Raw genomic sequence first — 14,653 nt, 5'->3', positions numbered from 1 at the left:
CTTTTCACTGCTCTTGGCTCTTACCTTAAGAATAATTTTTTTCCTAGCAAAGTAGAGAATACAATTGGATTGAGGAAGTAACATATGACTTTCATAGAATGCAGATGCATAGATTTGGGCCTTCTGTCATTTACTAAAAGTTTCTTCCTGAAAAGGTTATCAATGAATTACGAGTGATGCATAATTCCTAGATATTACAGTTATCACATACACTTTTTGATTGAGTTATCTCTGTATAAACAAAAAAAAAGGACCAAAAAAACCTCAAAATACACAGAAATCACATCTTTGTTTTAAACACTGTAGTTTACAAAGAATTTTTAGCCAACACTGAAAACATCTTTTTAGGTATTCTGCAATTTGTGTGAAGTATTTTTAACAATAGTTTTCTTTTTTTGCTGACATAAATTCACATCAATATATAATCTCCTTTTATTGTATACATTTTAATGCTTTGGAAGTAAATTGTACAATAATAGGTTTTCCAAGCCTAATTTTCACAAACTTGCATTTCCTCAAATAGAAATGCTGTAAATTTTAGAACAGACATTAAAATAGATATAAAATTCACTTACAGGAATTTGTCCAGCATACATCCTCTATAGTGTGTCATTTTAAATTTGTTTTTAGGGATTATTTCCAGGGTCTCACACATATTATTCATGTGCACTGTCAAAAAACTATATTCCCTGTCCAAACAAGTTTTTTACTTCTCTTTAATACATACAATGAAGTGTAATGGCTGGAGCATATACAATTCTCTTTGACCTTTTGAGGACTTGCAATCTTGCTTGCTAAAATGATCGTAGTATTATACAAATCATTCTCCTATGTAGAGTTTATCATTTTCTCTACAAATGCATTACTATATTTTGTGTCATCTTTTTATATTAGGGTCATACTAGTGAGTTTTCTTTGTCTTTTTTCTTAGAAACTAAAGAGGAACTTATTTCATATGCTCCTCTTATTGACTATTAATTTATATATGTTCTTCAAAGAAATATCCTATTTAGGTAAAAATTTATATAGAATTAGAAGATATAAAAATACTTAAGATTCAGTAATATTGTAGCATTAACATTGTAGCATTAACAAATATGTTCCCTGTATCTGTTGGATATGTTTTCACTTCAGTTATAGTATACTTTGAATTATGAAAAGCTATCACTTAATATAATCCAGTTTATTGTTGCTTTTCTTTAGCGAGTAATGCTTTCCATGTCAAATTTTTAGAAATCCTTACTGATGCAATGTCATGAAATTTTACATTTATGTTTTATAGGTTTTCACATCTCACATTTAGTTTGATAATCATTTTTTATTTTAAATTTTTGTATAAGGATGGAGGTAGAATGGGTGCCTGAGGCTCATATCTGTAACCCTAATTACTGAGGAGTCTGAGATCTGAGGATCACAGTTTAAAGCCATCCCAGGCCGAAAAGTCCATGAGAATCTTATATCCAATAAACCTCTAGAAAACCAGATCTGGTGCTGTGACTAAAGAGGTAGGGCACTTCTCATTGAGCGGAAGAGCACACAGACAGGGACTAAGCCCAGAGTTCAAGCCCCATGAATGACAAAAATACAAAGCAAAACAAAAAGATTGAGGTAATAGTCTAAGATCATTCTTTAAATCTCGAGAGACAATAGTGTCAATACACCCATTTAAGATTTTATTTTTATTTCATAAAGTCGTAGGATAGTTTTCAAAATCTATTGATCATAAAACTAAGAATTTATTTTGACAAATCTGTTACATTCCTCTATGTATCTGTTCTTAGAGTTGAACTATTTTATCTTCACTACTAAACATGGTAATAAGATTCAAAGCTAGTATGAAGGCTGAAGCTACACCATTTTACAAGATTGTTCTGACTGACCTGTATTCCTTGAATTTACATACGAGTTTATTGAGCAGGTGGACCAATATTCTACAGAGATATCTAGATGTTTGATAGTCACTCATATTTTGTACCTTGGAAAAACACAAGACCCCAGATATTATACATAGAGAAATGTCTTTAGAAAATACTTGAAACAACTAAAATTAGTTTCGGAATGAGTTAAGATTTAGATAATGCTGTATCTGAATGATAACAACTTGAGCTGTACAACAGAGGAGAGTGAGAGGGGAAAGAATGATGGACCACATAGGAGCTATATGTCATTTCTATTGTGTTTCAAAAAAATAGAAAGACCTCAGAGAAAAGAAGGAGAAAAGTAAAGTGTCCTGAGTCAAGTTTCTTTTTAATCCATCGAATAGTTTGGACCAAAGTCAGTGAAAAATGGGAAAAAATAAAGTAGAAAATAAAGCACTATATATACCTATTACAATGTAAGGAAATTTAATAGGAATATGATAATAAATTCCCAAATAAATAAGAGAAAGAATAGCTAAACTCTAAAGGGAAAAACAATGAAGATAGAAAAGAAGCAAAGTAAAACCTTTATCAATAACAAACACAAGAGATTGGAAGCGGAAAGGCAGTGGGAATATTCTAAATAACAATAAAAATTGCTAGAGTGGATAGAATATGGATCACATTTTATCATATATAATTTTGAAAAAACATACTAGGAATGAAAGTTTCAAAGTCATGATTTAAAACACTATTTGGATTATAACTAGGCAGTATAGCCCAGTGGTAAAACATTGGCCTAGCATGTGTGAAGCAATGGTGTGATCTCCCAAACATTACAAAGTACACACAAAGAACACACACAAAAACCACATAAACACACACATACACACCACATACCCACATTTGGAATATTGATATTATCATATTAAACGGAGGAAATTATCACAAATAGTAAAAGTATGTTAATATATGAAATCTTAATATTGCTTGTACAATTTTAAAGTTTACTAGAAATAAAATAATCACAATATACTTGGATTTTAATAGATTAAGTAAATTGAAAATTAATAGAAGACATGAGAATCTTTGCAAATAAGGTTAAATAATAAACATTGTGAAACATGTGTCCTTTTATTTTGACAAATGAGTGATATTACTGGTGTTTTAACTCAAGATTTAGAATATGATAGCGAGATGCCCTATATAACATTAGCAATGGCTATATCTCTAATCATTTCATTCTGAATAGTTTTATAATAAGGTCACAGAGTTTCTCAGTATCTCTCGAATTTCAAACCCTATTTACACTTCCCACCATAGCTAGAAAATGGATGCCACAAATCACAATGCCGAGCTCAAATTTTTTTTTTAATTCAAGAAAAAATATTTCCAAAAAGTGGCCAAGTAATGAAGCCTTTCTTAATAAAGTATGTGCTTCTTGAAAATACAGTAAGGATTTGTTACCTGGACAAATATGTTTATAACTATAAGAAAATAAATTTATTTAAAATCATAGCCATATACAAATTAAGAAAACAATTTTTAAATAGTCACATGTTAAATATTATAAAAGCAAAATACATGTGTTTGAATAATTTACATGTGTAAAATCATGCAAAAATAAATTAACTAATCCTACAACTCTGAAAAAAATGAATTAGCCTAAAAAACAAAAGCAATTATGTAAGCCAAAAATTTGAAATTTAGAAAATAAAATGAAGTGTACTCTTTAGTTGACTTAATTAAGTTTAAACCCTCTGTATATCGATTTTATAATAAAAATGCATTAACAAAGAAAGCAAAAGTACCCATGGATCAATAGCAATAGCAAAAGCATCAGTAGTCCTTCTTTTGAGTGAGCTAAAAAATCGATGGAAGAGATAAGAATGTTCCTTCCCTATGAAATGTACTCATTACTTTACCTTATTTATATAACTGTAACCCCTGTGTACATTACCATTAAAATAATATTAAATTGAAATGAAAAATAAACCAAGTGATATACCAATTAAGAATTCTTAGAGTCCATTGGTTAAAAACGTTGTAAATACCTGCCCTAAATGCCCAAGGAATATACTTTGATGATACTATTTAAATACTTCAACTTCAGCAGAAAAGCAAAATTTTAAAAACTGTTACAAAGTAAAGTAATAAATCAGAATATATTACTATTAATATTAATCATAAGATGAATTTATAGTGGTAGTCAAATATGTAAGAAATGATGCAATTTGCCATTAATTTGCACTTAATAAGTGAGAAAGAATTTTTTAGGTCTTTTTAAATTATCATAAGATTAATGAAGGAACTGTTCTGTCACATCATATGATAATCAGATGAAGCTGATATTATAGCAAAGAACAGATTGTATTAAGTTTTTGAATGTTCATGTATATACTTATTTTGGTTGTGGGAACTTGTGGGTGTTTCAAATTCGGGTAAAGTTTTCTTGCTAGGCAGGCGTCATATCAGTGGTTAATTTTAGGAGAGGGGTTTCCTTTCCACAAGAACATGCACCTGATCTGTCCTTTTAGCCTTCTCATCATCAATGGCATCCGAGATGAACACCAACTTGTCCAGACTGCTACCTTCACTGGCCTGGATCCACAATCCATCTAATCGTAGTAACTAGATAGTGAAGGATGGTGGAAATGATCCGATGCACCAAGCTATAGATTGAGAAGGAATTTCACTAACCTTTTGGCCTGGGTTCTGTTCTCAAGCCTCTGAAGTATTTAAGAGTACAGATAGGAGCCCCTGGTGCCAAGCAGTAACAGTATAAAGAAATTAGACATATATATGACTTAGGCTTGTGATTATCTCAGGAAATGAATAAAAGAGCAGTGAAGCATAGAGGACAGCCAGAATATTAACTAGGTACTCAGAGGATGAATAAACTTAAATAGCTACTCGGGAGTCTGAAATCTCATGACCACTGTTCAAAGCCAGTCCAATCATGAAAATACAAGCGATTATCTAAAAAAAAGAAAAAAATAGAAATGGGTGAAGTGGTAGACCACTATCCTTGGGCACAGAATCTGAGGAATAATTCCCAGGCACTATCAAGCCTCAAGAATGATGACTGCATGCATGAGCACATGCACGTGTGCATTTGCATACTCGCATGCGCATGAACACACACACACACACACACACACACACACACACACACACACACGCACAAATGAGTATTTCAATGTGAAGTTCTTTATTTTTTACCTTTGCTGTACTTTATTTCCCTGTACTGGCTCACAAATTAACAAAATCAGCTAAGGACATATTAACATAAAATTCATCATGTTTCTCTAAAATCTACACTCTTTTTGGAAGCCTGCTTTTATTTGATCCAAAAGTAAATTATTCAGGAAGTCAATTCCTCACACTCAATTTTATAGTATTAGATGATTGCTTAGGTTCTTCCTAGCAATATGATTTTGTGAAATCCTGCATCAAGCAATATATTTCTTTCACTAGAAGTGAAGCCTCTGTCAAACAATTAATAATAGGTTTTTCTCCTCCTGGCATGCATCTGTAGTTATATTATCTTTATATATTTCATGATCTGTGTATGACAAAGACTACCGTGAAAGTAAAAACACCCTTCTCAACGTTTAGCATTTTTTATACCATTCATAGACATGAAGGTGTTTAACTGTTACTGAAATTGCTTTGGAATAAATAATGTTCACCCTGACTATCTTGAGAAAAAAGAATTGGTTTCTCAGCACTTTAGGTAAGAACATCAGGGAAAGAAACAAAATGAAAAGTGAGGAACAACTCAACACATGCATTCAAATGAAACAAAACAAGATAAGAAAACACAAATTAATTCAGTACTCAAGAACCTGCAGGAAATGCAAAGATTTTTTAAAAATCAGCTATGAAAAGCTTATGAAAATCCTGACTTCATGGGAGTGCACTGATGTGAGAACAGTGGCTAAAGCCCAGACTAGACAGAAAAAACTGTACAGAATACCATGCAATTGTTATTCTAAATTCCAGGAAGAATAACATAAAGTGGACTGAGGCCAAGATCATACACAAGTAGGAAGCCAGTTTCTATCTGAAAAATTATCAGGATAATTTAGGGCTGGCACATGACAAAGTGGTAAGCACACCCATTTAGGGGGCACAAGACACTGAATTCAAACTGTAATATCAGGAATATTAAAGAAAAAAGTTATGATTGTAAATAATTGGAATAATTGTAACACTTGAGTATTTTAGTGGAGAAAAATCCATTAGAGAGATAGAATGAACCCATTTTCCTATGCTACTTTTGTGATAATGTTTAGTGGTACTTCAGCCAAAACAGAGTTACCTTGCAAATGAGCATGGATGTGCATTTCGGTGATGGAAATACTCTACTTACACAGATGTAAATTAAATAGATTTTTTTGGGTAGATTGTAGTTCTTGAACTAAGAGCCTGGGTGATGTCCCTGAGCTTTTTCTCTCAAGGCTACCACTCTATTACTTTGAGCCACAGTTCCTATTCTTATTTTCTGTTCGTTGTTTGGAGATAAGAGGCTCATGGACTTTCCTGCCCAGGATGGCTTCAAACCATGTTCATCAGATCTCAGCCTCCCGAGTAACCAGGATCCCAGGCATGAACCATCGAGGTTTTTAATAATTTAGTAAATTGTATAGTTACAGAAGTTATAAATTATCATTGTAACCTGTGTAATATATGTATGTATGTATATATCAATACATATTGGAAGAAATAGTTTAACACATTTTTGAATCTACAGAACATATATGAAATCATCCTTCATTATAATATAATATGGAAACAAAAGTTAATGAGGAGCAAAACAAAGGGAATTGTTACAAGTTTCTTTTTGTTGAGTGAAATATGTATCAGTTTGGAAAAAAACCATCTCTACTTTAACAAAATGGATAATTGCTATTAATTCCAATCCATCAATTAGCCCATATTGTACATCCTCACACATGAGTGTCAAAATCAAACCAAAATTTTTTGTCTGTATTTAACTCACCTGTTATAATTTAGGGGATAGATGACGTAATCAAATAAAGATTAAAATAATAGAAAGTGAGGCTATGAGTTAGAGCTGAAAAAGATTTTAAATATGATAATAGCTAATTAAAATGTGTATTTCTTACTTTTCCTCTGTTGTTATGTCTCTCATTCCCACATTAGGAAAGTATTTAGAAGGTTCTCACTAAATTTATGTAAGTATTAAAAATATATTGAAAGAATATGGGCATAGTGTGGTTTTAGCTTATTGAGACATGTATGGGAGAGTGTGTTTTTGAGGACTTGCAATACGTTGTGATGGAGATAACAGGAAGGTGTGCTTATTCTAGAAAACTGGCTAGAGGATGGCTCTCAGAATGGTAGTGATGAATTCTTCCAAAAGGTTACAGTAAAATCACTTTCACAACCTTGTTCATTACTGCACTATTCACCACAGCCAAGTTATGGAAACAGCCAAGATGCCCTTTGGCGAAGGGATGGTTGGAGAAAGTGTGTCATATATACACAATTGGATTGCACCTATCCATTATGAGCACTGTTACATTATTTACAAAGAAAGGGATAGATCTAAAAATATGTTAAGTAAACGAAGTGAGAAGCAGACACACAAAGGACTCATGTTCTGTCGCATATTTGGAAGCCAGAATTTTATGCAAGTTAGACATCAGTATTAACCAAAGTTTTCATTTTTCAGAGCAGTATTTAAAAGGTGTAATTTTTTTTATAAAATTGAACTTTTCATCTAACAAAATGAATACCAGGAAGCTATCACTTGGAAGATGTGAGGGGAAGTCAAAGGGAAGGAATAAAGAGAGTTATGGAGGAAAAAAGTGAAGACATAATATTCAATGCAAATAATATGAAATTAGAAAAAATTAAAGTGGGGTGAGGTTTGGAAGGGTAGGGAAAAGTTATATAAAGATCCATTATAGTTAAAAATTCATTTATTGAATGGAAATTCCCGTATACACCTAGTTAAGATAATAAAAATATGATTAAAAACAATGGAGATATTTGATCTTAAACTGTGTTCTCTTAATCCATGAGTCAATATAATAGTTTCCTCCTCAGAAATTTTCTTTACGGGTATTTTCCTCATAGTGACAGAAAAGTGATCAATGCAATGAATATCAATACATCACATTGCACATATAAAATCACAGTAAAAATGTTAGAATTCATCACATGATAAAATAAGAGGTAGAATTTGCCAAATGCTAATTGATTGTTTTTCCAAGTACTTAACCTATGGTATATAATTGAATCCTCACTATAATTCTATAAAGTGGAACTCCTTACATTTTTAATTCTCAGATGATGATATTGAAGTCTTCAGAGTTGGAATTACTACTACAACATTGCACACATGGTAAGTGTTAGCCTGACGATCATCTCCGACTGTATCAATTAACCTCATTCTATTTTATGACTAAAATACCAGCACTTAGTTTAAAAATTATAGGAAAATTTCCCGAATTATTGTTTTCACTTTCACAATATTTCACTTTATCTTTGTTAGAAAATAGGGAACTGTAATATGAAAACTCAAAGTTCATAATCAATTACCTCCCTGGTGAAAGGAACTGCTCAAGTATAATATTCTTGATTTCTAGCTCAAAATAGTAGAAATCATATTTTATCCCTTCACTCAACACTGCACTGCCTGGGGACCCTATTTCTGTTTAACACTGTCTTACTGAAAGAATGACCTCCCCAATTCCTGATGGAAAAATTCTGCAGGTCTTATGGACAAATCATTTCCACTTTGTAGCTCAACTAAGTTGTTTACCATTCAAGTATTTTGATTGCTTTTTATACCCAACATTTTGAGAGAAAGGTACTACTTCAAAATGCTATTAAACAAGACTGATATAAAAATCACCTTTGACCCCAGATAAATATTTTACCTTTCCTATACTCAAAAATGCACTCTGACCTATCATTAATGTTAGGAATGAGAGCATAAAAAATCATAGACACCAAGACCTAAGTATGAATTAAAGACTCTCCAACTTGTGAATACTATTGGTTTAAAAAGACATGAAGGGATGGAAAGGTGGCTTAGTGGTAGAGTGCTTGCCTTGGATGCATGAAGCCCTGTGTTCGATTATTTAGCAGCACACAAGCATAAAGAAAAAAGTGGAAGTGACGCTGTGGCTCAAGTGGTAAAGGGCTAGAGTGGAGCTTAAGAGCTGAGGAATAATGCCCAGAGTTCATGCCCCACTACCGTACCCCTCCCCCTCAAAATAAAGACATCAATACTACCAATGTTTTTCAAAATTTCTTATGATAATGAAGATTCAATTATAAACTATTAACACTTGAAAATACTCATTTTCATGGTAGTAGAACACAAAACACAAGATTAATCCTAACCATATTAAAAGACATTTATTTATACTACAAATTCACTCTTATAACTACAAAGATTCTAAAAATAACTGAAGCACAGTGACACAAAAATAATTTAACTGCATCATCTACATTCAAAGGACTGTGCTAATAGAAAGCAAAATTATACTAATAATTAAGTTACCCAATTCACTTACATTCTTTTATTCTATTTCTTTTAGTTTCATAAAAACTGGCTTTTCATAAAATGATCCATAAAAGAGCCTATATACACACTTACATTTTCAGATTTTAACAATATTTATTTCAGAAATATCTTTAGCTGTATAGTCAATGAACTAAAATATTACTAAAATATTTAAATGGTTTTCAAAAATTGCAAGACTCGCTCTGGGATGTTATTTATATTGGAAAAGATATTTGAAAAGCCTTATTTGTTAAAGTTGTGATCGTTACTCCCACAAAAGAACTATTAATGAAGGAACATTTGTATTTGTATGTACAAAACAAGTTCAAATGCATCCACAATCTGGAGATGACACGAGTTTTTGTTTTTTTTTTAAATATATATCTAACAAGCATAGCCACAATACTGATTTTCAGTCAATATGATGCGATATTCAAACCTTAAAAATATGGGGTTTATTATCATAGTGTGAATAGATATGATATTACAAAGAAAGTTATTTTCAACAGAAATTTGGAAAGTGTTTATCCACCTTGAGTTTCACAGAAAAAACCAGAGAGCAATACCTATTTCTTCAAGTCGGTCAAAATCACTCCATGAATATTTCTTAAAAATATAACCAATTTAAGATTTCAAATACATATTTTGTACTGACAGTCATCTTACAGCAATAAATTACTACCTGATTATATGTGTATCTTTTTACCTAACATATATTAAGAACTGAAAATGATCGCTTTTATCTAACTTATGTTGTAAATGCTTTGATTTTGATGATGTTATTAACAAATAAAATGTACAGAAGGGTGGTTCCACTGAAATGACAGGACAGAACACTGATAAATAAAACAACATTGCAACACAGTTCTTTTCAGCCTCACCCTGTTCATATTGGCAAGCAACATTGCAACAGCACACACACACACACACACAGACACAGACACACATAAACACGTATGTGTGCACACGTTCACACACATATACATGCATGCTAAATTCAGGGTTTATTGTACAAAAAAGTTCAAATAAAATATTAGTGATTAGGACAAATGATAATTTGCCTTATTACAAAATAATTCATAATCCAGTCACCATGGTAGTCACATTTCATCTGCCCCTCCACTTGTGACCACTTAATATATTTTAGGTAATTTTTTAGCTAATTCATTCCTTCATTAGTTAAATACTAATACTAGAGCTTGAACTCAGGGCCTAGCTCTGTCCCAGAATTTGTTATGATTTTGTTTTAGTTTTCTCAAGTCTAGCATTTTATTGCTTGTACCACAGCTCCATTTCTAGCTTTTGCTGGTTACTTTCAAACCAGAATCTAATGGACTTTTTTCTTGCTCTGGTTTCAAACCACAATCATCAGATTTCGTCTTTCTGATTAGCTAGGAATAAAGACATGAGCCACCAGTGTGGCTCCTACTTTTTCCTATACTTATCTATTGCACATACTTAGATAGCAATTTAATATTGAGAGTATAGAAGCAAGCTGTATAGTGATTATATTGTTCTGTCAGAAATTCAAGTTAGTAATGTAAATTTCTTCTTAAGAACATACACAAAAAAATACTTAAGAAGAAATCTGATGATGATGATGATGATGATGATGATGATGTGTGTGTGTGTGTGTGTGTGTGTGTGTGTGTGTGTGTGTGTGTGTGTGTGTCTGTACTGTTGCAATGTTTCACATGTAAGCACTGTGCAGGGATGTCCAGACATTCACAGTAATTGCGTGAATATCTGCCTTGAGCTACCAACTCATGGACAATGTCTAAGTGTCCACTCTAGGCTTCCCGATGAAGAGGGGTATACTCATCTTCATCCCTAGTATTCATAGGAGTGGCATTTTTGGAAATTAGTCTCCACACTGTAGTAAGCAGCAAGAAAAGCACTCTACCACTGAGCCACTTTCCCAGCCCAAGGATTAAGATTCTTGTTTGTAATTTGGTCATAGCTTTATCTCTTTATGTAGGCTACTAAAAATGTATTTACTAATTTCCAGTTAATATATAAATTCTATTTCCATCTCTTTTAACAAATAAAAAATAAAATTGTTTGCTTTGTAAATGGATCAGAAGCATGGATTTTTTGGCTACCTAGGTGATTGCACATCTCTCTCTCTCTCTCTCTCTCTCTCTCTCTCTCTCTCTCTCTCTCTCTCTCTCTCTCTCTCTCTCTCTCTCTCTCTCTCTCTCTCTCTCTCTTTCATGATTCTCAGATACAATATGGTTGCTCCATAATTATCCTAATTTATTTTGCTTTTATATTTTTGGTTGCATCATTTCACTTTCTGCTCTACCATTTAACAAATCAGCACACATAAACAGAACCACAGAAGTTGTTCTGTGGCTAAAGTGGTAGAGCACTTGCCTTGATTTGAAGAGCTCAAGGACGGTGCCCAAACCCAGAGTTCAGGCCCCACAACTAATTTTTTTAAAAAAAGAATCTAAATCCTTGATAATTCTTGGAACAGATCTGACTGAAATCAATTGAATCACACTTTTCCTGCACAATGAAAGAAAAGGTCCAGGCTGGGAAAGCAGCTAGAGAAGGCAGGCAGATTTTATCGGTGACAAAACTTTGTGGAAAATGGTACAGAGGATTACTTACTGGAGATCCACTTGCACTGGAAGCATGATGCTGAACTATTGCTTGCTGATTCTGAACTATTGCTTTGATCATTATATTCTCCAAGAAGAAACAATGAAATTTAATTGATATCAAAGGACTACTAATGCATTTTGACTTCTCATTAAGCATCTTCAATCATCAAAATCACCTGAAGAAAATAGATAGGCCTACTTTTTTTTTTTTTTGGTCTGGTCGTGGGGCCTGAACTCTGGACTGAGCATTGTCCCTCAGCTCTTCAGCTCAAGGCTAGCGCTCTACCACTTGAGCCACAGGGCCACTTCCGGCTTTTTTCTTTTTGCTTATGTGGTGCTGAGGAATCGAACCCAGGGCCTCTGGCATGCAAGGCAAGCTCTCTACGACTGAGCCACCTTCCCAGCCCAGGCCTAATTTTTTAGATGGAAACAAGTGTTTAAAAAAAAAAACAAGAATTTAGGTAGTCATACAAAGGACTTCTATTTTACTACTGCATTATACATTTTTTTCTAATGTTGGTTACCAATAAATAATGGATCTATTAGAAAGCTCTTAAAGCTCATATATTGAATAGTAATTTCTCTTACACTATATCTTTGTATTTCCCAAATCATTTACATAGTAGGCTTTGTTTCCTATTTTCTCCTTCTTAGAATAAGCTGCATATGAAGACACCACTGTCCCTCATTTTCAGTCTGTGCATTTTAATACGGAGGAAAATCTTTCCTCTGCTCTCTATCAATTCAGTACTCCTCAGTTACCACAATTTAAATAGTAAAAATGGAAAAAGAGAAAATAAATCATGGTGAAAAAACATGCAGAAAATTCACCGGATTTTTCTGACCATTTCAACCTACGTGAACTATTGGGGAAATACATGGACACCTCATTCCCACTGGTACTCAAAGTCTCTGGTTAGGCAATTCTGATGAAGACAAGGAACAAGATCAAAACGTGAGGAAGGTATCAATTGCAAGAAAATAATGGAGAAGAATCCATGCAAATTTCTTCTTTGAGATGCTGAAATTAATCGGCTTACTATACTGCCGAGACTACTTTCCAAAAAGGCCACTCATATGTATACTAGAAATGAGGTAAGTATACCCCTCTTCATCGGGAATCCTAGAGTGGACATTTTGACATTGTCCATGAGTTGGTAGCTCAAGGCACATATTCATGCAAGAATTCTGAATGGCTTGGCACCCCTGCACAGTGCGTATATGTGGAATAATACCAGAATGGATTCTTTCTTACTTCATCATGATGCAGATACCAATCCCCAAACTAAAGGCCTCTTCACCTCCTTAAATATTGTTTCTTGGGATAGAAATAGCAAAGATACGCTGTATCTCCTTCTGTTTAAACATGATTTCAAACCGGACTGAAGAACAACTTGTAAGAAACTGCATTTGATATTGCCAAAAGCATAAGTATGTATCACTAACTCTTTGAAGTTGTGGATGGCTGTACAAATTGTTCTCCTATGTAGTAATGGTTTGGTTAAGTTTCTTAAATTTCAAAAGTGCCAGTCCATCCTTTCTGTCCCTACAAAATATTTTCATAATACAAAATAACAGCAAGATCTTAATTTAAAAATTTATGGATTCCATGTTATTCTTCCACGTGAATTGCCTGACTTTGATGTCAAAATGTATTCAAGAGTTGTTTGTATGCATCTATAATGATTTCTGCAGAGTTTGTGATTTTTTTAATTTTATCTTATCTGTTGAAAAGAATAGTATAGAAATTAAAGATATTCCTGGTGATTGTCTGAAAAAAGTATCTATGTTTGTATAAAGTCCATAATCTATTTCATTGTCTTCTAGATATAATATTTTGAAGTCTACATTGTTTTATAATATATAGGTTCATTAATAAATGTGTCCTTTCAGATTACATTCCATATAGGAAAAGTTTAAGATTCCTTTTTCCTAAGCCTTTATATTATTTTATTTCTTTGGGATAAAAAGATAATGTTATCTAATTTCAAGTATTTTAAAGGTTATGCTATGTAAGGGCCTTTCGAAGGTGAAAGTTTAATACACTGATGTCAAACTAACCTTTAATTCTATGAATTACAGGTTTTGTTACACTTGTATTTTTCTAATCAACTTTTTAATAACTGTTTTTCATTGCATTTGAAGAATGAAAAATATGGAATAATTCACAAATTTTCATGCCATCCTTGTGCAAGTGCCATGTTAATCTCTGTATTGTAATTTGTGTAGACCTGCTGCTGAAGCATGGAGTATCCTCTAAATTTAAGTAGTTAACGATGTAATCCTTGGTTGCCTATTTGTAACAAGGAACCTTTATTGTTACTAAAAATGCTATTCATCTTATTTCTCTAAATTTCTTTGTATAGTGGAAAAAACTTATATTGTTTGGTCGATTGCTCATATTTGCAATTTTTTGTCAATGACTATTTTGATGTTTTCATTTTAAATTTGATCATATTTTGAAGCCTTTATAGCTAAGTTCAAAGGTAATGGCTTTTCAAGTACTTATTTATCAACTGAGTTAGCTTTGTGGAGCTAATGGATTCAAAGTAAGCCTTGCTTAAGAGCTACTTCTAAACTTCTGCAGCTTAAAATTTTCTAAATGAGGTCTCAGTGGTACAAATGTCTTTCTGTCCCTT

General features: G+C 32.7%; 1 pseudogene; it reads right to left on the bottom strand.

Annotated features, from left to right (window-relative positions):
* Positions 1–14,163: 14,163 nt before the first annotated feature.
* On the bottom strand, positions 14,164–14,260 carry LOC138835218 (U6 spliceosomal RNA; annotated as a pseudogene).
* Between the last annotated feature and the right edge of the window lie 393 nt (positions 14,261–14,653).

This window comes from Dipodomys merriami, unplaced genomic scaffold (genome assembly GCF_024711535.1).
Source record: "Dipodomys merriami isolate MVZ:Mamm:240054 unplaced genomic scaffold, mDipMer1.0.p SCAF_230, whole genome shotgun sequence".
Classification (NCBI taxonomy): domain Eukaryota; kingdom Metazoa; phylum Chordata; class Mammalia; order Rodentia; family Heteromyidae; genus Dipodomys; species Dipodomys merriami.
Note: the sequence above shows the minus strand (reverse complement) of the source record. Positions and strands in the feature narration are given on the sequence as shown.